At 37.7% G+C, this 26,258-nt stretch overlaps 1 protein-coding gene across 7 annotated transcripts in view; it reads right to left on the minus strand.

The window, feature by feature from the left end:
- LOC102157670 (uncharacterized) overlaps positions 1–26,258 on the minus strand; it is a 210,717-nt gene that overhangs the window by 26,784 nt on the left and 157,675 nt on the right. For 2 of the 7 annotated variants that reach the window (XR_014816157.1, XR_014816146.1), the window contains one exon: positions 12,194–12,316. The exons of 3 other annotated variants lie outside the window; for them this stretch is intronic. The gene's annotated coding sequence lies outside the window, so the exon portion shown is untranslated. Of the gene's footprint in view, positions 1–12,135; positions 12,317–26,258 lie in introns of those variants that run through there. 2 more of the 7 variants (XR_014816152.1, XR_014816154.1) reach the window with 1 other exon arrangement.

Consider the following 26,258-nt stretch of genomic DNA (forward strand, 5'->3'; position numbering starts at 1 on the left):
TTTGAAATTACCTGCTAAGTAGCCTACAGAGATAATTTTTTTCCCGCTTAATAAGAGGGGTTAAAATATCTAATTCCAAACCCAAAGGGGTTTCCTTTGCAATTTGACAAAATAATTTTAAAGTTGACCTTGGAAAAAATAATTGGGTCTAGAGAAGAAAAGGAAGCACAGTTGCAGACTCTCCCTATGAGATGTTAGTTAAAAAATGAATGGTTAAATAAAAAGTTGGACAGACTTCAGAATTCACAGATAAATCATTGGGCACAATGCTCTGGAAAGAGACACACAAATTTAACATTTCAAAATGAAGCATCATAAACCCATGGGAGGAATGGGTTTTCTTACCAAAAAAGTATCGGGAAAATCATCCATTTTTTTTAGAAACAAAATCTAGTTGTAGTTTTACCCACACCACACACTGAAATAAACTGTAACACTTTAAAGAGATGGATGTAAAAACAGTGCAAAACCACTCCAGGATTTTTTTATGGATACTAAAATAAAATATAGGAAAACATAGCCTGATCTTGGATTGAAACAATTTAAGCAAAAGAGAGAGAGAGAAGGAGAGGGAGAGGGAGAGTGACACAGACTGAGTATATAAAGTTGTTTATATAAAAAATATATAACATCATATGTGATATATAATATATCACATATATCATATAAATAATATAATATCATAAAGGAGATTAAAATACAATTGACAACGGGAGGAAAACATTCTACAGTGTACTTCTTACATAATATGACATTTTACTAACCAATTAATATCTACTGGTCATTAGAAAATAAGTAAAGGACACAAGTATACAATTTACAAAGGAAGAAAGACAAATGGAAAATAAACATTTTTAATGTCCAACCTCAGTAGCAAGGACATGCAAGTTAAACAATATAATGCCATTTTCACCTTCTTTGACTTGTAAATATTAAAAAGTTTATAATTCCCAGTGATGTTTGAAGGCTGATGATAAGTATTCTCAAACACAGCTGCTCATCTGTACCTTGGCAAATTTCTAGGAAGCGTTTTGAAATTGTGGCTCTTACAAAATTTCTTATGCCACACCCTCTCTTCACTCTCACCCTCAAATTACTAAGACGAGCATTTAGCACTGCCAGCTTTAAACATAATTTCAACTTAATTTTTAAAGTCTGGCTGTGGCTGTAGAACTAAAGTTTTAATAAGTCATTTGACCATTTCTTGACATAGGCTCCACATTACTGTTTTGTTGAAAAAAAAATCTGTACTCACTTGATTCATCTCAGAGAGCTGGGGCAATCTTATTCTATCCTTCAGTTTTCTATCTTTTTTACAAATGTTAATTCAACCTGATGAACTATTAAAATCTTGGAGTCTTCCCTTTATTCGCTGTGGAATCCTTGGGTTTTCTTTTCTCCAAAACGTTCAGGTAAAAATGCTTTGTATCTTTCACAGGACTTTAGGCCAATTTGGGATGGAGGACTAGAGCAGTGGTTCTCAAATTGTAGCATGAATGGAATCCCTGGAAAGAGATGATTAAAGAGATTCTTGTCCCTCCTCCCCCTGGGGTTTCATATTCGATAGACCTGAGGCTGGGCCTGAGAATTTGTATTTCTAACATGCTCCCAGGTGATGCTGATGCTGTTGGAGAACCACTGACCTAAAGGATGTCATCCCTAAGGTGAGCAGGACAAGTGGTCATTTGATGGTTTTTTGTTTGTTTGTTGTGTTTTTTTTGGGGGGGGAGACTGTTGGCAAAAGTGTGAGTTAAAAAGTGAAATTATGATGGAATGGTTTTAATTACATTTCAGCTGGTATGTAGGAGACATTTTGGTGCTGTCCTAACACCCAGGCCAGATTCTGACAGTCACATACATATTACTTCTAATGTGAGACCAGTTCATGGATTCCCAGCTAGACTTTATTTTCCTCAAGGGAAAGTCTTCAACTTTTCTTGACTTCCCCATAGTTATCTACACCAGTAAATGATCAATATAGACTTGCTAACTGAACTGGATTCATAGAACAACAAACTCTGAGAAGAGCCTATAAAAAGTTCTGGGCCCATAAGCAAACCTACAAATTTGGGATTTACTGTGTAGGCCCATTAAAGAATGTCACAAAATCTTCATCTTTCCATATCTCAGTTGTGGTTGAGGATAAGCTGAATAATAAACTTTGAGTTTGAAGATTTTAATCTCTGTAACACTGTCTAAAATTCTCTGAGCAGAAGCTACTTCAGGAATTCAATAATAATAGCATATAATCATGGAGCTAAGATAGTATTATTCAGTTCATCCAGATCCTTTTGAAGTACAGGGGAAAAAGGGAGGGGGTGTGAGGGACAAAAATAAAGGAATTAGCTTTTACCGGAAAACAATTTTTAAAAACCAACATTTCTCATGTATCTTGCTTTGGAGGTTTCTTTTTTTTTTTAAGGGAAGATTTCTTGGAATGAGCTGTTGAGGTTAGGTATTGAATGTTCTTGTTTTATTCTTTTTTATATACTTACTTGGTTGTATATGTATATACTTTTAGCCTAGGACTTTGGGCAATATCCCATTTTGCTCTGATGATGTTGGACTTCCCTGTCTTTCCAGTTATAACAATGGTAATGACTTGTTTACAGCACTTTCTAATGATTGGACACTGTCCTAAGTTATTTTCACAAGTACTAATTCATCTAACTCAATGAAATTCTATTAGATGTAAATTTTATTACCTACTTTATTGGTAAGCACAATTAAGGAACTAGAAGCACAGCAAAATTAAGTAGCTCATCCAAGGTCTCAGAGCCAGGTCATGACAGAGCTGGGATTCACACATGTGAGGCTCTATGTGCAATGGATACAGGAAGCCCACTGACTTTTGAGTGAAACTATCCATTTGAAATTCTAGTCTGATCTAGAGACCTCTCTGGGCTGCCTTTTCCATAGCAGCAAAAATGAGAATAATAATAATTACTTCACAGGTTTACTAGAGTAAAAGATACACTGAGCAAACAACTACAATTGGTCCCTGAGCACGGGGGTTACCCAGCATATATGAAATTCCATCATTAATGAGAAGAAATTCTCAGAACAATGAGTCTGCTTTCTCTGGTACCCATGTTCTCTCCTCATCCTCTGAGGCCCAGTGTCAGGAGATGAAGTGACTTTAACTCTCAGGTTCCACAGCCTGTGTGTCTGTAAGAGCTGTTACACCCACATATATTTTGACCAAGTCTCTAAAATTGCACATAAAGGAGATGAGAGGGAAGCCCTCAACTGAACTGAATTTCCTAGGATTTTTCCATGGCGGTGAAGTAGGATGATATTTTTAAGTATTACCACCCCCAGGGCTCACCAAAGCTTGAGGGCTTTAAAAAGGCTGCAAAACAAAAAAATATATGGTATAAAGATTCAAACGGATGCTCCTGGGGTGAGTCTTTGTCATCTCACAACAACCACCCATGAGACAAGCTTTGGTGGGCCCCAAGCTGAGATGGAGAGTGGGCCTCTCCTGGCCAATGGCCAGCAGTTCTCTGTTGAGTGCCCAGTGCCCTGGGCTAGGGCTGCTGCCTCTTCCACATGCAGTGCCTGGACAACCTGCTTTTCCTGGAGCCAGAGACATGCAGATCTTGTCTGAGGATGGTAGGAGGAAAAACCTTGCTCTCTGACAAGGTAGAATAGGACAAACCTGTTGAAAACTTGTGTATGATCCAGGGGGCTATGGGCAAAGCATCACTATAGCACTTGCCACTGAGGAGTTCTCTGGGGATGGATGGAAGGAGGGCATGGTGTTTAGAGCACTGTACAGGATGGTAAGAGGCCTCCACTGGTGTGGCCCCTAACACTGGGCAAGAGCTGATGCTTCCGAGGGCACCATTCTAAGAATACTACATTAACTGACAATTTAGTCTTCACAATGGCCCTATTATCTCTTACCATTGAGACAACAGACACTTAGACTGACTTGCTGGATTCCCACAGCCAGTAGCCCTTTCTCCTGAGCTGCCTCCTCTGTTGCCAGTCTTTATTGACTCCCCCTGCTCTCTGGGGGAAACCCGGCCTCCAAGATGCAGCTGCTAACAAGGCCCTTCATGACCCCAACAGCCCTCCTGTGTCGTTATTACTTTTCCCTTCCCATTCCACACTTAGGTTGGGATGAACTGGGTTCAGGTCTTCAAATGTATTATATTTTCTGTCGCCTCGGGGCTTTTGCACGTGTTTCCTCTGCCTGAAATCACCTCTCCCTCACTCCCTAAGTAAGGATAATCACTACTCATACTTTGAGGTAAACTTAGGCCCAGTAGTTACCCCTTCAATTTGCTATATAGTTCACTCTTCTTTGTCTATCACACATCTTTATTGTATTAACTGATGTAACTCTCGGTTTTCTCTCTAGATTCAAGGCTCTATGCAGCCAGACTTTGTCCACAGAACATTAAGCCTACCAATGAGTGGGTGATCAAAAAATATTTTTTTATGATTGAGATGGGCTTTCCCTTCCTTCACTGTCTCATCCATACTACTGTTCATATCCCTAAAAATCCTAAATTTAAAATGGCTCTTGATAATTGTCATTAGTGCGACTTGATGAATCCTTGCTTGACTCTATCCTTGCCAAGCAAAAGCAAAAATCCTTCTATGCCAAAATCTTTAGGTCAAAAGAAGTTGCACTGCCAAACAACGAAGGCAAGTAGTTAAAAGAACAGCCCTTAACTTTTTTTTTAAAGCTATTCTCCTGTTTCCCTCGAAGCCACTGACACATGCATAACCCTGGTCTCTGTAACCTCACAGCCCCAGAAACCACACATCATGTGCTTTGGATCTCACATATCACTCATGCTCAGAGGCTGGGTAAGAATCAAAAAAGCTTTGGTTTCAGGGTAAAACAAACTCAGGCCATATTCCCAGCGTAATTACTCTCTCTAGAGGTGTGAATCTGTGCATGAAGTTACATCTCTCAGCGTTTCATTTCCTCCTCTCTGAAATGGGGATGCTAATGTCTACTTCATGGAGTATTATGAGGATTCAAGGAAATAATCAATGTCGTGCCTAGGAAAGGCCAAACATGCAGCAAACAGTTTGCTGATGCTGTTTTTTTTCCTCTCGCTTCTTTCTTTGCCTTAGCCCATGGGATTTTGGTCAAAGAATTTTACACTGTCTGTGAAAGAATTATTTACCTGGGCTTCAGCGGATCAGCGAACACCCTGAAATGATTTGCAGAGTCGTGTATTCCACAAGTGCTTTCATTTCCAAAGAGAGTATCTGTATTAGTTTCCTGAGGCTGCCTTAATAAAGTACCACAAACTTGGTGGCGTAAATAATAGAAATGTCTGGGAATCCCCATTGTGGTGCAGCGGAAATGAATCCAATTAGTATCCATGAGGATACAGGTTCGAGATCCCTTGCCCTGCTCAGTGGGTCAGAGATCCAGCGTTGCTGTGAGCTCTGGTGTAGGTCATAGACGAGGCTGGGATCCAGCGTTGCTGCAGTATAGGCTGGCAGCTGTAGCTCCAATTTGACCCCTATCCTGGGAACTTCCATAGGCTGTGGGTGTGGCCCTAAAAAGTAAAAAGAAAGAAAGAAAGAAAAAAAGGAAATGTTTGGCCTCACGGATCTGGAGGCTAGAAGTCCGAAATCAAGAGTCGGCAGGGTTGGTCCTTCTGCAGCCTGTGTGGGAGAATCTGTTCCAAGCCTTCTTCCCAGCTTCTGGTGATCTCAGGCATTACTTGGTTTTATTTTTATTTTTACTTTTTTGTCTTTTTGCCTTTTCTAGGGCCGATCCCATGGCATATGGAGGTTCCCAGGCTAGGGGTCTAATCAGAGCTGCAGCCGCCGGCCAACGCCAGAGCCACAGCAACTTGGGATCCGAGCCGTGTCTGTGACCTACACCACAGCTCATGGCAACAAGGCATTCCTTGGTTTTAGAAGGCAGTCTCATTGTGTCTTCACATTGTCTTCCTCTATACATACATGTCTCTGTGTCCAGATTTCCCTTTTGTATATGTGTATCAGTTATATTGGATTAGGGCTCATCCTAATGACCTCATATTGAACTCAATAATCAGAAAAGACCCTATTTCCAAATTAAGATCACACTCTCAGGTTCTTGGGGTTACGATTCTAATATGTCTTTTTGGAGGGGACACAATTAAATCCATAATAATATCCATAGCTTTTGCTGAATTCTTAAAGACGTCTATAGCCCTTCCAAGGATTAAAAACCAGTGGCTAGAAAACTTGCTTTGTGCCTTATTTCATATTAACCTATCAATCAGCAACTTTGTAGGATTGAGATGTGCCAGGGTGTGTCTTGAGTGCCAAGCCATGGAGAAACACCAAGCTGATTTTGGTGGAATTGTTTAGGTATGTACTAATGGACAGAAAATACAGAAAGTCTCTCTTTCCACACTAGACTGATTCTGGTTGGCAACTCTTGCTGCTTGGTTAAAATCCTAATGGCTGAGTTAAAAATTCTTTGAGTCCCACTCATAGAATTTAAATTCCAGTGGGTGAGACATTTTTATCAAATAACATAAATGAACATATAATTATAAATTGAGATTAGTGCTAGGGTAGAAAGAAATATGATTCTACGAAAAAGCATATAATTAAGGAAATTGATTTGGCCTTAATTGGTCAGGGAAGGCTTCACTGAGGAAATGATGCTTCATCTGAGATCAGAAAGACAATTTAAAGCAACTAAGGGGAAGACTATTCCAGGCAGAGGACAGCATATACAAAGGTCCTGTGGTAGGAGGGAACATGGTACATTAGAGAAACTAAGAGGAAGCCAGTGAAACTAGAGTAGAGATTTGGAGGCAGAAGAATGAGAGAATGGTGTGAAGCGAAGTCTGAAAGACATTTGGACATTATGGAGAATTTGGCATCTCATCCTAGGAGAAATGGGAAATCACTGAAAGGATCTTAACCTGTATTTCAAGCCATACTCTTAGCCCCATTCTTCTTGACTTTTTTAAATTCTTAGCCTTTAATCACTAAAGATACTACTTTATTCCAGTACCTTCCTATTACTCTGGTTATGCCTTTTCAGTGTAGTTTGTTCTATTCCTTAAATGTTGCTTTCCACTTTCTTCTTGATGGACCTCATCCTGTTGCATGGTTTTAACTACCATCCTTCTGAGACAACGTCAAAACATTATTCTAGGCTGAAGTTTACTTTCCCCATATGCTGACAAAATAAATACTGCATAATTTTGATCACATGAATATCAATATGGTCGGCTTGAACCCTGTTTTGGAACTCTATGGGTAACTTCTTTTTAGAGAATGTTACTAAATCCATATCTATTAACACAGATTTATCACAGGGCAAAGGAGAATGAATTGCCTTTAGGGAGGCTTGAATAGGTTGCTCTCAGCAAGGCCTCCCCAGTCAGCAGTGGAAACAGCTGACAGATAATTTGCCCTTGTGATCTCTCCCGATATATAAAACACATGCTTTGAGTTTGCTGAGGTTTCTGCTCATCTTCCTGAGGGACCCTGACTCAGGGCTACAACCACCATCTGCTTACGTCCATGTGGGCATAGAGCATCACCCTAGCTGAGATGGTGTGGGAGGAACCCAGTGGATTAATGCGTTTGAAGGTCACTGTGGCAAGGTCTACATGAGTACTGAAAATAAGAGTTAATTGGAAGTCATGATAGGTCTGATGCTCAGAGAACGATGCTTCTAAGGTACCCACTGTGAGAAAACAAAACAAAACAAAACAGGAATAGAGAAGAAAGGGAGAGAAGGAAGAAAGAAGGGAGGGAGGCAGAAAAACACCCGGACTATTATTTACTAAATACTGCATGATTTACTTTCAAAGATACATATTATCCTCACAAACAGCCAGGTAAGGTGGGTATTTAGGGCTGGGAATCAATCATTTTTCTTTTGCAGTTGATATTCTTTAAACTATACCACAAAGCCTAGAACATGGATTTGGTGAACTAATCAGACCTTTGACTCACACTGGTTTCTCTCACTCCCATGAAGACTCAGCTACCATTGAGTTCTCTCTCTTTACTTGTGACGTCTTGTCCTGAACCTATACATTTAAGTTGAACCCAGTCAGCCAGAGACCCAAACCACGTTGCTGACAGCAAGTACTGGCAAGCCAGGGATGCAGCAGTTCAACTGACAATCAACTCTGTCCCATCTCCTAAGACTCTCTCATTTGATAGCAGTTCTTCCTGACTGCTAGTCTAGGTTTTTCCTCCTGATTTGATTCAGTTCATACTCTTTGACACTTGAACTTTTTTTTTTAGTTGGATTTAACTCAGTACTTATTAAGGATTTTCCTGCTGGGCCGCTCGTTTGTCACACTGGACTTATTTTAGGCCCTTTGATGTTTCATGATTCTATCTGAATGCAAAATTCTCATACTGGTCTACCTGGCTGATATTTCACATGTTCCAGTGATGAACCCCCTAGGGCAGGAGAGAACTCAGGATTATTTAGGGAAGAATCATCATAAGAAGGGCCTTTGGGCACTTCAAACAGCTTCCTTAAATAGTTTGTACCCAACACCCCCCCTCCAAATACTCACCATGGCAGAAATGTTATATTAAGAAATGTAAAGGGAAGTTTATCCAACAAGAATTATCTGCTCTAGTCATCATTAATGGAATATCTTGGGCAAGTGCTCATTCAACCAAATAGTACATTGGGCAAATTCCTTTCAGCTCAATTCAATTTCTCATTCTACTGCTGGGGACTCCAAAAGGTTTTGTACAAAATCCATTAGCATATACAGTAATCTCTCTCCCAAATGGTGAATTCCTGTATCGGGTAATCCCAATATATATGTCTCTACTTCTGGATTTTTTTTCCCTTCAATGATCAGAATTTTGTAGCTAATACCTGTGAATTCTTGGAGAGGTTTACATTCTCACAGTCATCCTTAGTCATGATGTCCAGACATTGCTGAATCACTCCCTGCTCTGCACTTGCTGCTATTTCCTATTATCCACATCTTGGCACTGACTGAAATACAGATCCAACCGCTTTCCTTTATTTCCACAAGCAAATGAACAAGACAATCATCCAAGGTCTTTGCTACAGCTTTAGGAAGATAGAAGGAGTTTACAGATAGCAGAGGATGCATCCTAAGACTGAACATGAAAATTCCTCAAGAGCCTCTTGGAAATTGCCCCACATTGCTTGGCCATCTCTCTCAATTCTATGTCCTTTCTTTTCCCCTATCCCCAGTTCCTACATTTCTACATTCCGTGTCCTTTACTAATTGAGAGGAGTTGAACTCTTTCTTTTATTTCCTTTCCTTTCCTTCCCAAGTCTCTCAGTGACTCAGCTATCCAAAGTGGTTTACCCAGGTATTTTGCTAAATTAAGACACTTGTTTTCATAGGAGACAGCAATTAAAATGATAATTTTTAAAAACAGAATATAAACAGAGAGAATTTCTTGTTACCAGAGAAGTCGTACACCCACATGGATATAAACATAAAACTACTAAATGGCAGCTCTCTTTTACCTAATGTTGCAGGTGTTTTTGCCCTTCATTAACAAAAAAGAAAAAAAAGAGAGAGGAGAGAGAGAGATTCCAGTCTGGGCATTCACAATCTCCACAGCAGAAGCATATATATCTATAGGCAGAATGAGAAGGAGCAGAACAGGGCGAAGGAGCAGCCCCAGGACACCTCCCTGATACAGACTCAGAGATGCTGTCTGCATGAGAGTTTCCTATCTTGTTGGTTTCTGTGATGGAGTGGAAAATGTCCTGCTTGTCAAAACTTCAGTGTCATCCAGGACCATAAAAATTGGGCAGGGAGGTATATGAATCCCTTTGCCTGACAAACAAGACCAAGTCAACCAGTTATTAAGATATCTTTTTTTTTTTTCATCTTTACTCTCTACACCAACCAACATTCAAGCCATTTTGTGTCTCTGGAAACTCAGTGGAACTTAGTAAGAGGGGATATGAACTTGGAGTCTGTAAGCTGGAAAAGCAGTGAATATTTTATTTTGGTCATTGTATAAGTAATAAAAATATATAGGGCTTGGGAGTTCCTTCTGTGGCTCAGAGGGTTACAAACCTTACCAGTATCCATGATGATGTGGGTTTGATTCCTGGCCTCGTTCAGTGGGTTAAGGATACAGCATTGCCGTGACCTGTGGCATAGGTTGTAGATACAGCTTGGATCTGGTGTTGCTATGGCTGTGGCATAGGTCCCAGCTGTAGCTCCAATTTGACTCCTAGCCTGGGAACTTCCTATGCCACAGGTGCAGCCCTAAAAAGAAGAGAAATACACACACACACACACACCTCAATAAGGTCATGTGTTGTTTCAGACACCTACTTAATTTATGCCTGTCAGAGCTTAAATATTTCTCCCTTAAAACATAAATTTTTCTCCCTTGAGTGTTTTGAGATATTTGCCCTTTATGGTTAATGAGGGGCTGCTGTATCTTTCTCAATTGTGACTATTTTCAAGTTTACCTACTATGTACTAGGGGTTCCTTTAAATGTGAATAAATGTAGATTGAATAAATGATTGAATAAACAAATGACCTTGAGGAAGAGGGAAGGAAAAAGGGGAAGAAGAGACAGAGAGGAGATAGGGAAATACAGGCAAGAGAAAGAGTTGATCTGAGTAATTCTTTTACTTAAAACAACATTGTCTAGAATAGCCAGTATTATCCAATAAAATTGTGTTATTTAATTGGGAAACCTCAACCCATCAGTAATGAAAAACAGCTATTATACTCAGGATGAGATGCCATATCATAAACTAGCTCAGCATATTTTATTGAGATCATTTGATTAATAACAGAAGCAGCTTTCCTAGTTGAGTCTTGGGAAAAGTATGAGTAACTTTTAAAAGCAAGTATCAGTATTAACTGTTCATTCAAGACCTATGCCCATATGTTTTAGTTTTTGTAGGAAAGAGAAAAATGATTCTGGATTACTCTCCTTCCTATTTCCATGACAACACCACCTCAAAGTTCTCACTTTACAGTAATATTGTTTTAAGCATTAATCAATCAAATACTGTTTTACCTAAAACTAAACTAAAAAAAATTTAAGAAGAAAAAAGCCAAGTGGTGGTTTTATCCTCATCATTTTCTTTTCCTTCTTTCCCCCCACTTTCTTCTAAACTATGAATCAGTATAAGTATAAAAGAACCACTACTTAACCACAGGGTTTAATTCAAAGAAGATAGAAATTTCAGTCATAAATCCCAAAATGATGAAGCCAGTGATTCAATAAAGAAAAAAAAAGACAACACTCTAATGGAAGAAAGGTTACCCTCTTATGTGGCATAACAGTTTTCAGTTCAGGCTGCTTAGAAGGCTCAATAGTGGCCAAGAGGACTGATTTCTCAGGTAGCTTCTAGAAGAGCAGTAGCTAGGTGCTTTCTCATTCTCTCCTGCTCTAAAATTGAATCTGATGTGGTCACAGTGGAAGTGAGGCAGGTGGCTGGATCGAAATTGTAAGAGCTTAGCCCTGTTGGAGCTGAGACATAAACTGAGAGGCACTAGGGGCCTCTTGGCTCAGGTCACAGCAGTGACTGAAGGTCATGTGTGGGGCTCACTATTTGGCTCTATCTTGTGCACATTTTAAGACAGATAAGAAGCAATATTTGGGATGGCACACACAAGAACTGATGGATACAGGTTGTCAAATCTCTTAGAGGCATATCACTAAATTTCTATTTCTGAACAGCTGCAATAGTAACAATTTCTGCAGCAAGTACCATTTCTGGAGCTTTTATTTTGACTCAGGTATTTTGCCAAGAGTCCTACATGCATCATTATATTCAGTGAGCCTCAGTGTATAATGAAAGCACTGTTTTCTGCTTTTTTTTTTTTCCAATGGCTGCACCCATGGCCTATGGAAGTTCCTGGGCCAAGGACTAAATCCGAGTTGCAGCAGTGGCAATGCCAAATCCTTTAACCCACTGCACTGGGCTGGGGATCAAACCTGCACCTCCACAGTGACCAGAGCCATGGAAGTCACACAGTGGAAACTCCTCTATTGTTTTTTAAAATTACTTTTTTTAAAAATTGAAGTCTATTTAACTTACAATATCATATTAGTTTCACATATACAATATAGTGATTCAATATTTTTTTAATATTGAAAACCACTAGTATGTTCTATCTATGAGTCTATTTCTGTTTTGCTATATTTGTTCATTTATTTTTCTTGATTACACATATAGGTGAAAACATACAATATTTGTCTTTGACTTACTTCACTTATCATAATACCCTCCGGTTCGATCCATGTTGTTGCAGATGGCAATAGTTTATTCCCTTTTAATGGCTGAGTAATATTCTATTGTGTATCTATACCACATCTTCTTTATCCATTCATCTGTTGATGGACACAAGTTGGAAAGCACTATGGTTATCACTTTCTGTTATAAAGGAGAGAAAACTGAGGCTTATAGGTAAATTACTATGCTCAAGTTCAATAAGGCATGCCTATGGCAGAGCTGTGATATGGAATCAGGCTGTCTGTTCTAGAAACCTCCATTTTAAACTGCTACATTATATTATGTATTTTTTTAAAGAGAAATATTTTAAAAATCAGGTATGAATATATAAATTTTTACCTATAACATTTAAAGTTTTGCCCATTGTTTTTGAGTTGTGCTCTGGCTTAGAATCACCAACACTGGTTGCTACGGATGGTCCTCTGGTTACATTTTCAGTCCTATTTGTAGCCATTCCTCATCCTTTAATACAAATGCCCTCAACTGTTCTTATTCCCAGAATATACTTTGCGCCTTTGTTTAAACTGAACCATTGGCCTTAAATGTCCTTCTCTCTTCCTAGCAGCCCAAATCCTGCCCACTCTCCAGAATCTAGCTTAATATCTAGTAACTGGGAAATGGCATGAGACTGAAGTATGGTTGTTGAATTGCACTGAGACTAACATGTGTTTTGGTGAAATTGATACTGGTTGGAGTGAAGTTGTCCTGGTTTAGGGAGTCCTAGTGTTTAACAAGTGAAGGCAGACAATTCTGATTTTCTATACCCACTGTGATTCTCCACAAACAGAAAAGGATTTCTCTTTAGAACAAGGAGAGACAGGACTACAACAGCTGCAGTGATGCAATTTCTTTTACATTCAAGAGAAAATTTAACCAGGGGGGAGGCCAACATACTCTTCCACATAAATGGGAAAAGTGGTATGTCCAACAGATCTTTGATTCCTCATGAAATTGCTTATACTCTGCTCCTTGTTTTATAGTTTAGGTCTACGACCTCGTTGATGGTATACTGAATTTCTGTGCCTTTTCAAGGAAAAGTAATAAGCATATACATGCCTTTTTAAAATCAGTTGATTATCATTTGTGTGGTAATGAATATGTATTGGCCACTCACATTTACACGTTAGAAGCTGCTCATCATCTAGCCAGTTCTGTTCCATCATCCCTCATTCTGGGCATTAGACTGAAAGAACAGCCCTTATTGGTCTTGTGGTAGAGAGACAGGAGCAAGAGAATGGTAAAAATAATCGATGGCTCTTAAAACGTCTGCTTGGCAGTGAGGTATGCCATACACACACACCTATCACTGACTGACCACATCAAGCCACATGGCTGAGCCCCATGGTTGTTGAGCATAAATGTGCATCCCTCCCACTGGAGGCACTACCAATCAAAACTGCAGAGAGTGGAAAAGGACAAGCTGCCAAAGTTACTTAGATATTACTCATATGTATTTCTTATTGTTATACCCTGAACTGAACCATTGGCCTTAAATGTCAAGGCCAATGGTTATACCCTGGGTTATGTCCCTTCAAAATTCATATGCATAAGTCCTAGCCTCTCCAGTACTTATGAATGTGATGTATTTTGAGAGAGGGTCTTCAAGGGCAATTAAAGTTAAATGAGTTCATTGGGGTGGGCTCTAAAGCAATATGACCGGTGTCCTTATAAGAAGAGGAGATTAGGACACAGACACACACACAGAAGGAAGACCATGTGAAGACAACCATCTAAAAGTTGAGGAGAGAGGTCTTAGAATGAAACCAACTTCCCCAATACCTTGATTTTGGACATAGAGCCTCCAGAATTGTGAGAAGATAAATTTCTGTTAAGCTACCCACACTGTGATGCTTGTTTATAGTATCCCTAGCAAACTAATAGGCTGGTAGACAAATGAACAGTTATGGCATTGATATTTCCAACTTTATTTTCTTAAATGAACACCCACATTAATAATAATCCCTCAGTATGAAGCATTTACTACACATTCAGTGAATAATTAAGTATACATTGTCTAACTTATTCTCTCAGGATACATCTATGATGCAGGTACTAATATTATCCACATTTTGTATATGAGAAAATGGCCTGGAGGGTTTGAGAAATTTGTTCCAGATTATCCCCAAATGGAGAGTTGCGATCTAATCATAGGTCATCTGATTATAGAACCAGCTTCCTACTATTGCCATCGGGGAATATTAGGATGTCTGATAGTATTTACTGATATCAAAAAAGTTAAGGGGATATAAAAATGAGTGAACCATGGTGTCTCTCTTGAGGGGTTTGCAATCCAGTTAACAAAATAAAAGAAGGAATCGCTATAATCTTAAAGAAGATAAGATAAATGTTATGTAAAAGGACCTGTCCAGAATTGTTAGTTATAACTTGGATGAAAAAAAATGATGGCAGGATAATACATGTGGCTAATGGCTCAGCTGGAAGAGAGAGCATATTCCTTGGATAAGAGACTCAAATTTTAAAAAAGATAAAAGAAAACTGTCATATCAGGATGGGAATAATTGGCCAAATCTAAAGAAATGATGTATAATTAATAAATAAAATGAACTTCTCCTAAGTCCAAAAAAAATAGCTGGATCAGAACAACAAAAAAGGAATGTAGACCATTAAGTGAACAAAGTGTATTTTAGTGTTATTAGTCAGCCATGCCGCTCATTGTGGACAAGTCATTTCAGCAAACATTTACAGAGTGTCTCCTCTGCATCAGGCACTATACTTGAAGCCAGAGGTAGAAAGATGGCCAAGCGGAAGTCAGTGCTCTCAAGGTGTCCTCAGGCCAGTAGAGAAACAGAGACATAAGTTGTCATTACAGAAGAATTTGGTAGATGCTTTAAATGAGTTGGAATGAAGCACTTTCAGTATACAGAAGACCTCTTCACAGAGTCAGGGGAGAAAGTTAGAGAAGGCATTTGAAATTGAAATGGGAAGAAGGAGCCAGCAAAAAAGGGAGTTCTTGATGATCTAAAGGACAAGTGAGTGAAAAACTCAACAGTATTAAAAAGTTCAGGTCTATTGGCTTGGTGAAATAGAGGTTTAATCTTGGGCAGAGGCATATGATGAGGCTGAAAAACTGACCTGGGGCTGGTCAATTTTTTGAAGAGCAATGCAGTCAGTGCTACGAAATTTGACCTTTCTCTTCCATGTAACAATAGCATAATGAAAATTTCTGGAGTAGCAACATGAGAACATCTGATTTTTTAGAAGGCGATTGTTGTAAGCAATGAAGAGAAAAGACTAGAGAGTACAGAGTATTTCCAGAGAGATCAGTTAAGTGGTGGTTGTAATTCTCCAATTAAGAAAAGTTGAAAACTAACATAAGCACTTTCTACTAATATACATGTTGATGTAACAGGAGTGAGTGTCTCCAAAGCCCTGGCTCAAAGCAGAGTTTTGAACTATTTTTGTTTTTGTTTTCTAATACAACACAAATTCAGGTGCTGCTTCCTTCTCTACCACTACACTGCCTTCAGATATTCAGGGCTCCACCTTCTTTTAAGGATATTAAAAACTAATTGAGTAGATTTTAAATGGGCTTAGTAAAATCTCAGGATATACATGGGATATTCCTAATGGGATGTACTTGGGTCAGGGGGTGAGTTACAAACGACTAACAGGAAAACCTTCACTTGGAAAGCAATACGAGAGACACTAGTAATGCTCCTGGGCAAGACAACATACAGGGCTCTGTTGAATGGTGATGGACAACTCTTAGCATAGGCTTGGCTCCATCACCTGTCCCTTTATTGGCCATAATGGTCTTTCTTTCAGCAGAGACTGGGTTCTTTCTAAAAACTATCTCTTATCTCCTCCATGTTATCCCTCCAGATTGTCTAGAAGGTCACCTGGGCTCCCAACCTTATCTTCCTACTGATTCCCTGGGAAACTGAGGTCTTAATTTATTACTTGCAGGATGATTTTATAGGTTGACCTTTCAAATCCTTGCCTTTCAATTTTCAGAAATTATTGTCTCAAAAAATGGTTCTTATAAAACAAGAGATTCCAAAACTATCATCTTTTATATGGACTTCAAAAAAGTTAACTGTATTTCTTTGTGTTCACATTAAATCAATCCTAAACTCCTCTCCTCCTCTTACTCTTAAACTAAAGGGTATCTCTAAGGGTTTGCAATCCTAAATAGGACATACATGATCAGACAAGTATGGAAAAGAAAAGCAAACTAATTGATTTTTCCCAAAATATAATTTTATTAAAATAACTGTTTTTAAATCTAGCTAAAATATATGATATCCTAGGAAAAAAGGAGTTCCTAAAATTGGCTCAAAAAGAAACAGAAAATAGCATAGGTTAATTATAATAAAAAAAAAATGGCAAAAGATGTAAAAGTACCAAACTAGCTCAAAAGAAGGATGCCAAATTTTATGTGTGATGCCTTGAAGGCTCACATATAATTCATATAATTTAAAAATACCCGCAAGCATTGGTTTTCAAAATATCTAGGCAAAAGAATCACTTGAGGAGCCAGTAAACATGTAGACTCTGTATCCCCATCCTTAACCTCTCTTAACACTTTGAAGTAGTTATGGGAGGGATCCAGGAATATGAATTTTAAGCAAACAGATGTTCAGAGTACCATGATATTCTTTGAGAAATCTGTTTAAAGCCATGGTCTTTAATGTGAAATTTTCATAAAAAATCCAGTAGGGTGAGGAAAAAAATAGAACTTTTATTTATGTTTTTTTTCCCTAACAAAAGAAAAACATTTTAAAGCTTTTTTAAAAACCCAGTTGATCTGGTCCCCTCTTTGAATCTGTATGCGAGGTGGCCAAGCTAAACACATAGCTCAGCAGAGAAGGGCCTGGGAGAAAAGTATGGGCACCACTTCGTCCTCTCATGGTTATGTTTGCCCTTACACACTGCAGTGAAATTTTCCTGGGTTACATCCTATAGTTCCCATCAAATGAATCCCTACAAATGGACAAGTGGCATGATTATATTCTTGAATAGAAGCAACAAACTAGAGAGAGCACTCCTAGTAAGATAATACCATTCCTATTCATATTTCAAAGAAAAGACTACATTAAACATATTATGAGACAAAAACAAAGGTGATCTAATTAGGTATGATAAACATCAGCCCAAATAATATTAAGTGATCAAAAATGTTACTGGAGACTAGGGATCTACACATATCATCAACAACAACAATTATAAGTGTACGTTGTGCCTTGCATATTAACTAATAAAAGATGAGATCTTTAATTAGGATTAAAGGATTTTTGGCATTTAAAACCTAAGCATCTAGTAGCAAAAAAGCCAAAAACCCAATTGAAAAATGGGCAAAAGACCTAAATGGACATTTCTCCAAGGAAGATATACAGATGGCCCACAAGCACTTGAAACAATGCTCAACATCACTGATAGAGAAATGCAAATCAAAACTACTACAAGATACTGCCTCACACCAGTCAGAATGGCCATCATTAATAAGTCCACAAATAACAAATACTGGAAGGGGTGTGGAGAAAAGGGAATCCTCCTGCACTGTTGGTGGGAATGTAAATTGGTACAACCACTATGGAAAACAGTATGGAATACCTCAGAAAACTAATTATAAAACTACCATATGACTCAGGTATTCCACTCTTGGGCATATATCCGGGAAAAACTTTCCTTAAAAAAGACATGTGCACCTGTATGTTCATTGCAGCACTATTCACAATAGCCAAGACATGGAAACAACCCAAATGTCCGTAGACAGACAACTGGATCAAGAAGATGTGGCATATACACACAATGGAATACTACTCAGCCATAAAAAAAACCAAAATAATGCCATGTGTAGCAACATGGATGGAACTAGAGACTCTCGTACTGAGTGAAGTAAGTCAAAAGAGAAAGACAAATACCATATGATATCACTTATATCTGGAATCTAATATAAGGCACAAACGAACCTTTCCACAGAAAAGAAAATCATGGACTTGGGATGCTAAGTGAAGTCAGCCATACAATGAGACACCAACATCAAATGCTTTCACTGACATGTGGAATATGAAAAAAGGACAGACTGAACTTCTTTGCAGAACAGATGCTGACTTACAGACATTGAAAAACTTATGGTCTCTGGAGGAGACAGTTTGGGGGGTGGGGGGATGTGCTTGGGCTGTGGGATGGAAATCCTGTGAAATCAGATTGGTATGATCATTATACAACTACAGATGGGATAAATTCATTTGAGTAATAAAAAAAGTAAAAAAAAAAAAAAAAGAAAATCATGGACTTGGAGAATAGACTTGTGGTGGCCTGGGGGAGGGGAGGGAGTGGGATGGATTGGGAGCTTGGGGTTAATGGATACAAACTGTTGCTTTTGGAATGGATTAGCAATGAGATCCTGCTGTGTAGCACTGAGAACTATGTCTAGTTACTTATGACGGAGCATGATAATGGGAGAAAAAAAGAATGTGTACATGTATGTGTAACTGGGTCACCACCATGCTGTACATAGAAAAAAATCGTATTGGAGAAATAACAATAAAAAAATTAAAATTAAAAAAAGAAATTAAAACCTAAGCATCTGCAATATTATAAATAACTTTAGTTATAGAAATATTTTTTTTGTCTTTTTTTTAGGGCTGCACCCACAGCATGTGGAAGTTCCCAGGCTAGAGGTCACATCAGAACGACAGCTGCCAGCCTACACCACAGCCATAGCAATGAGGGATTCAAGTGGTGTCTGTGACCATACCACAGTTCACGGCAATGCCAGATCCTTAATCCACTGAGCAAGGCCAGGGATTGAACCCACATCCTCATGGATGCTAGACAGGTTTGTTACTGCTGAACCATGATGGGAACTCCAGTTATAGATATAATTTATATATAAATAAAAATACATATGCTGCAATACAAATACTGGAAGAAAGTATGGAATTTTCTCAAAAAACTAAAAATAGAACTACCATACGATCGAGCAATTTCACTCCTAGGAATATATCCCAAAAATCAAAACACTAATTCTAAAAGGTACATGCACCCTGATGTTCACAGCAGCAATATTTACAACTTCCAAGATATAGAAGCAATCTAAGTGTCCATCAACAGATGAATGGATAAAGAAGATGTAGTACATAGATACAATGGAAAACTACTCAGCCATAAAAAGAATGAAATCTTGTCATTTGCAACAACATGGATGAACTTGGAGCATATTATGCTAAGTTAAATAAGTCAGAGAAAGACAAATGCTGTATGATACCACTTCTATGTGGAATCTAAAAAACACAACAGACTAGTAAATATAACAAAAAATAAGCAAATTTATAGAGAAAAAACTAGTGATTACCACTGGGGAGAGAGAAATGGAAGGGACAACAGAGGGTACAAATTATTATATATAAAACAAGCTGTAAGTATATCCTGCATAACAAAAGGAATATAGACAGTATTTTATAATAACTATTATTGGAGTATAACCTATAAAATTGTTAAATCAATATATAGTACACCTATAACATATAATATTGTATAGCATCTATACTTCAATTAAAAATAAGCTCTTAAAATTAAAAAATACATACATGGTGGTTATACTCTAACATTATTTTTTTCTGATAGGTGTGCATCATCAAAAATATTAGACCTCTTCCTCAAGCATCATCCATGGATCAGTGCCAGTCATGAACAATTTGTTGCAGGTCCACAATGAATAGAGCTATTGAGAGTCAGTGCTTTATGACTTTTCTAGTAATTGACAGATTTACATTTATTAATCTAATAATGAATACATTTAGCTTTATTTCGATGGTTTTTTATTTCATTTTTCTCTTACTTTTTATTTTAATAAAAGTAGCAATAAACGATGAATTGGAAACTAAGAAAAAGAGGTCTCTAACCACAGATCATTTGAAAATTATTGTTCTATGCAGTAGAAAATTGACCAAACACTGTAAACCAGCTGTAATGGAAAAAATAAAAATCAATCACAGGTGAATTCTACCAAGCATACAAAGAGGAACTTATACCCATCCTCCTTAAACTTTTTTCAAAAGGTTGAAGAAGAAGGAACACTCCCAAAGACATTCTATTATGCCACCATCACCCTAATTCCAAAACCAAAGATACCACCAAAAAAGAAAACTACAGGCCAATATCTTTGATGAACATAGACGCAAAAATTCTCAACAAAACTTTAGCCAACGGAATCCAACAACATATCAAAAAGATCATACACCACAACCAGGTGGGATTCATGCCAGGTTCACAAGGATGGTTCAACATACGCAAATCAATCGACGACATACACCACATTAACAAAAGAAAAGTCAAAAACCACATGATCATCTCAATAGATGCAGAAAAAGCATTTGATAAAGTCCAACATTCTTTCATGATTAAAAACTCTTATCAAAGTGGGTGTAGAGGGAACATTTCTTAACATAATAAAAGCCATTTATGAGAAACCCACAGCAAATATAATAGTCCATGGAGAAAAGCTGAAAGCCTTCCCACTAAAATCTGGAACAAGACAAAGATGCCCACTCTCACCACTGTTATTCAATATAGTATTGGAAGTCCTAGCCACACCAATCAGACAAACAAAAGAAATAAAACGCATCCAAATAGGAAGAGAGGAGGTAAAACTGTCACTGTATGCAGATAACATGGTACGATATATAGAAAACCCTAAGAACTCAACCCCAAAACTACTTGAACTGATCAACAAATTCAGCAAAGTAGCAGGATATAAGATTAACATTCAGAAATCAGTCACATTTCTGTATACTACCAATGAAATGTTAGAAAAGGAATACAAAAATACAATACCCTTTAAAAGTGCACCCCAAAAAATCACATACCTGGGTATACACCTGACCAAGGAGGTAAAGGACTTATATGCTGAGAACTAGAAAACATTAATCAAGGAAATTAAAGAGGATTCAAAGAAATGGAAAGATATTCCATGCTCCTGGGTTGGAAGAATTAATATTGTAACAATGGCCATCCTACCCAAAGTAATCTACAGATTCAGAGCAGTCCCTTTCAAATTACCCATGATATTTTTCACAGAACCAGAACAAACAATACAAAAATTTATATGGAACCACAAAAGACCCAGAATTGCCCAAGCAATTCTGAGGAACAAAAACCAAGCAGGAGGCATAACTCTCCCAGACTTCAGGCAATATTCCAAAGCCACAGTCATCAAGACAGTGTGATAATGGTACCAAAACAGACATACAGACCAATGGAACAGAATAGAGAAAACCAGAAATAAACACAGACACCTACAGTCAATTAATCTTGAACAAAGGAGGCAAGAACATAAAATGGGGGGGGGGTCTTTTCAGCAAGAATCGCTGGGAAAACTGGAAAACTGCATGTAAATCAATGAAACTGGAACACACCCTCACACCATGCACAAAAATAAACTCAAAATGGCTTAAAGACTTAAATGTAAGACAAGACATCATAAAACTGGAAGAGAACATAGGCAAAACATTCTCTGATATCAACCTTACAAATGTTTTCTCAGGTCTGTCTCCCAAGGAAACAGAAATAAAAGCAAAAATAAACCAATGGAACCTAATCAAACTGACAAGCTTTTGCACAGCAAAGGAAACAAAAAAGAAAACAAGAAGACAGCTTACAGAATGGGAGAAAATAGTTTCAAGTAATGCAACTGACAAGGGCTTAATCTCTAAAATACACAAACAACTTATATACAACTCCACAGCAAAAAAGCCAACAACTGAATTGAAAAATGGGCAAAAGACTGAATAGACATTTCTCCAAAGATATACAGGTGGTCAACAAGCACATGAAAAATGCTCAACATCACTGATTATTAAAGAAATACAAATCAAAACTACCACAAGATACTATCTCACACCAGTCAGAATGACCATCATTAATAAGTCCACAAATGCTGGAGGGGTATGGGGAAAAAGGAACCCTCCTGCACTGTTGGTGGGAATGTAAGCTGGAACAACCACTACGGAGAACAGTATGGAGGTACCTTAGAAAACTATACATAGGACTATCATATGACCCAGCAATCCCACTCTTGGGCATATATCCGGAAAAAAATATCCTTAAAAAAGACACGTGCACCTCTATGTTCACTGCGGCTCTATTCACAATAGCCAAGACAAGGGAACAACATCAATGTCCATCGACAGATGAATGGATTAAGAATATGTGGAATACTACTCTGTACAATGTACAATGGAATAAAAAGCCATAAAAAAGAACAAAATAATGCCATTTGCAGGAACATGGATGGAACTGGAGACTCTCATACTGAGTGAAGTAAGTCAGAAAGAGAAAGACTAATACCATATGGTATCACTTATATTTGGAATCTCATATATGGCACAAATGAACTTTTCCACAGAAAAGAAAATCATGGATTTGGAGAATAGACTTATGGTTGCCAAGGGGGAAGGGGAGAGAGTGGGATGGATTGGGAGCTTGGGGTTAATAGATGCAGACTATTGCCTTTGGAATGGATTAGCAATGAGATCCTGCAGTGTACTGGGAACTATGTCTGGTCACTTATGATGGAGCATGATAATGTGAGAAAAAATAATGTATACATGTATGTGTGACTGGGTCACCATGCTGTACAGTAGAAAATTGACAGAACACTGTAAACTAGCTATAATGGAAAAATATAAAAATCATTATACAAAAAAAATCAATTATGAAAATTATTGTTCTAGAGCACAGAACATCTAAACTATTGTAATTTATTTTATAAAATCCTGGTACTAAAAATCTCACAAATATCCTGCAAAAAAGAAGTCTACAAACTAATCCCAATTATGTTTTATGTAAAATATTATCAAATCAATCTACTTTTGAACTAAAATAATAGTATGTCCCAGCCAAGTAGAATCTGTATTTTCCCCTTTAATTTTTGAACCATATAGCTCAATATTAGAATGTCTATTAATATGACAGTTACAAATGATAATAACATAATCATCTTGATAAATACCCACAACAATTATTTAATCACAAAATCAGGTTATCAGAGGTTTCAGGTTAGTGTGTACGTGGAAATTTGGGAAGAGTGACACATCTGGAGAGGGCCTGGGAGCTCTGAGCCCTTTCCTCATACCTTGCCCTACCCATGTCTTCCATCTGGCTGTTCCTGAATTATATCCTTTTATAATTAACTGGTAACCTAACCCATCTATTTTGCTATTGTGCATCTAGGATGCTGTGTTGCACGATCTTCTGGTACTCTATGATGTGCAACTGTCATATTTTACCTGCTTAATGCTCCAAGGAGGGGATCCTACACTCCTACAACCTGACCCCGCAAATGAACACCTTCATACTCATCGCTTTATACATCTATATAAAAATTCCTTTTGAATATATACCCAGAGAATATTTGCAGAGCAAGGCTATTCAAAAATTTAATTTGACTAGGAGTAGTTCAAATTCTGTCCAGAATGGCTATACCCATCAATACTACAACTGGAAGTGTATGATAGCTTTGTATCCTCATATCCTTGGCAACATTTGCCATTATTGAGCCTTTCAAAAATTTTCAGTACACTTTCTACATTATGGCACCTATGGCACACAGTACTTCATGTTATCAGTTCACGTATTCTGTCATTCTTTTTAGCCTGTGCTTCCAAAGAGTGCACTTACACAGTTATTTTTGTATACCAGTATAGTTAACTGCTTACCACAAAATACAAACTTGATTAAAAATGATATTTAAAAAATAGGCTATGCTCCATACTCAAAAAACGCAAGAGAGATTATTAAACATCAGTGAGTGCTATTTTTCATAATTATATGGAATTTTTTCATTTATATAAATGAATAGAAAAGCATTTGGAACATTATAAAGCCAAAGAGTTCACAATGATTTTTCATTTTGATTCACATTTTCTTCTTTTTTTCCACCTAGCTTTTAGATAAAATTGACATATAACATTGTGCAAGTTTAAGGTATACATTGTGATGGTTTGATACACATATATATAGTGAACTTATTACCACAGTAAGGTCATTAACACATCTATCACCTGACATAGTTTTGTGTGTGTGTGTGATGAGAACATGTAATATCTATTCTCTTGGTAACTTTCAGCTATACAATACAGTATTAACTACAGTCACCATGCTGCTCATTAGATTCCTAGAACTTCTTCATCTATAACTGAAAGTATATACCTTCGACCCAAATTCCCCCATTTCCCCTACCTTCCAATCCTGGCAACTACCAATTAACTCTCTGTTCCTATGAGTTTGGATTTTTTACAGTCCATATATAAGTGAGATCATACAGTATTTGTCTTTCTCTGACTTATTTCACTTAGTGTAATGCTCTCAAGATTCATCCCTATTGCCACAAATAATAGGATTTCCTTTTTTATGACTAAACACTATTATATATAATATATATTATATTGTTTTTGGCTGAATCACATTGTCTTTATGCATTCACCTATTAATGGACACTTATGTTGTTTCCATGTCTTTACTATTATGAATAATGCTGGAATGAACATGCGGGTGCAGTTAACTTTTGAGATACTGATTTCATTTCCTTTGGATATATACTCAGAAGTTGGATCAATGGATCATATGGTAGCTCTATTTTTTTTTTTTTTTTTTTTTTTTTGCTATTTCTTTGGGCTGCTCCCGCAGCATATGGAGGTTCCCAGGCTAGGGGTCGAATCGGAGCTGTAGCTGCCAGTCCACGCCAGAGCCACAGCAACGTGGGATCCAAGCCGCGTCTGCAACCCACACCACAGCTCACGGCAATGCCGGATCCCTAACCCACTGAGCAAGGGCAGGGATCGAACCCTCAACCTCATGGTTCCTAGTCGGATTCGTTAACCACTGCGCCACGATGGGAACTCCTCTATTTTTAATGTTTTGAGGAACCTCCATATATCTTTCTATAGTGGCTGAACAAATTTACATTACCATCAGTAGTGTACTAGAGCTCCCTTTCTTCCACATCTTCACCAGCATTTGTTTTCTCTTGTCTTTTTTTTATAATAGCCATTTTAGCAGGTGTGAGGTGATATCTCATTATGGTTTTGATTTGCATTTCCATGATGATTAGTGTTGTCGAGCACCTTTTCATGTATTTGCTGGCAATTTGTACGTCTTCTTTGGAAAACTGGCCAGATTCTTTGCACATTTTTTAATCAGATTGTTTTTTGCTATTGAGTTATATAAGTTACTTACATATTTTGGATGTTAACCTCTTAACAGGTATACAGTTTGTATTTTCTCCCATTCTGCAGTTTCTTTTTTTTTTGCTGGTTTCTTTTGATATGTAGAAACTTTTGAGTTTGCTGCCGTCATACTTGTTTATTTTTGCTTTTGTTGCTTGTGCTTTTGGTATCATACCGCACCCCCCCCCCCCCCAAATCAATGCCAAGACCAGTGTCAAGGACTTTTTCCCTACATTACTCACTTAGGGTCTTATACAGCTACATTAGCTTGTTTTAGAAGTTATTTGCTCAATGGTTTATTTGAATTTCATCTTCAGAAATGAACAATTTGTAGTTGACAAGGAAAAGGAACCAAAAAACACTTTAGTATTCCAAACTACTATATTTTAAATATATTCACATTATGAGGACTGACTGTTCTCTGAAAAGCACTAAGTCTTTCACCTCCCTAGTATGTACGCATACTTATTTCTCAGCTAAAATGGTTCAATAGAGCCATTCTTATTCCCTTGAAATACTCCTTCCCCTACTACCAGCTCAATTCTTTCTATTTTTCATATGCAGTGCTCTGAATTTTCTAAAGCTTCTCTGCCGCTGACTACCTTATCTCTCTTTTTGGACCAGTTAAGACATATGAATAATTATTTAACTATAAAATCATCAATACTCTCTAAATAACTGCCTAAACAATTTAGCTCAGGAGTACCTTTATTTTTGCATATATTTATATTACATTCTCAGAAGCCATCGTTTCCCTTTGAAAAAAATACTTCAGTCACATAAAAAGAAAACTAAAATGTCCTCTGTAGAGTGAAGAGAACAAGATAAGAAACTCTGAATATAGTAC

This window comes from Sus scrofa, chromosome 9, assembly GCF_054392235.1.
Source record: "Sus scrofa isolate SSC_HxYL_T2T_F1_AM1 chromosome 9, Sscrofa_HxYL_maternal_Yorkshire_Landrace_v2.0, whole genome shotgun sequence".
In the NCBI taxonomy this organism is placed as follows: domain Eukaryota; kingdom Metazoa; phylum Chordata; class Mammalia; order Artiodactyla; family Suidae; genus Sus; species Sus scrofa.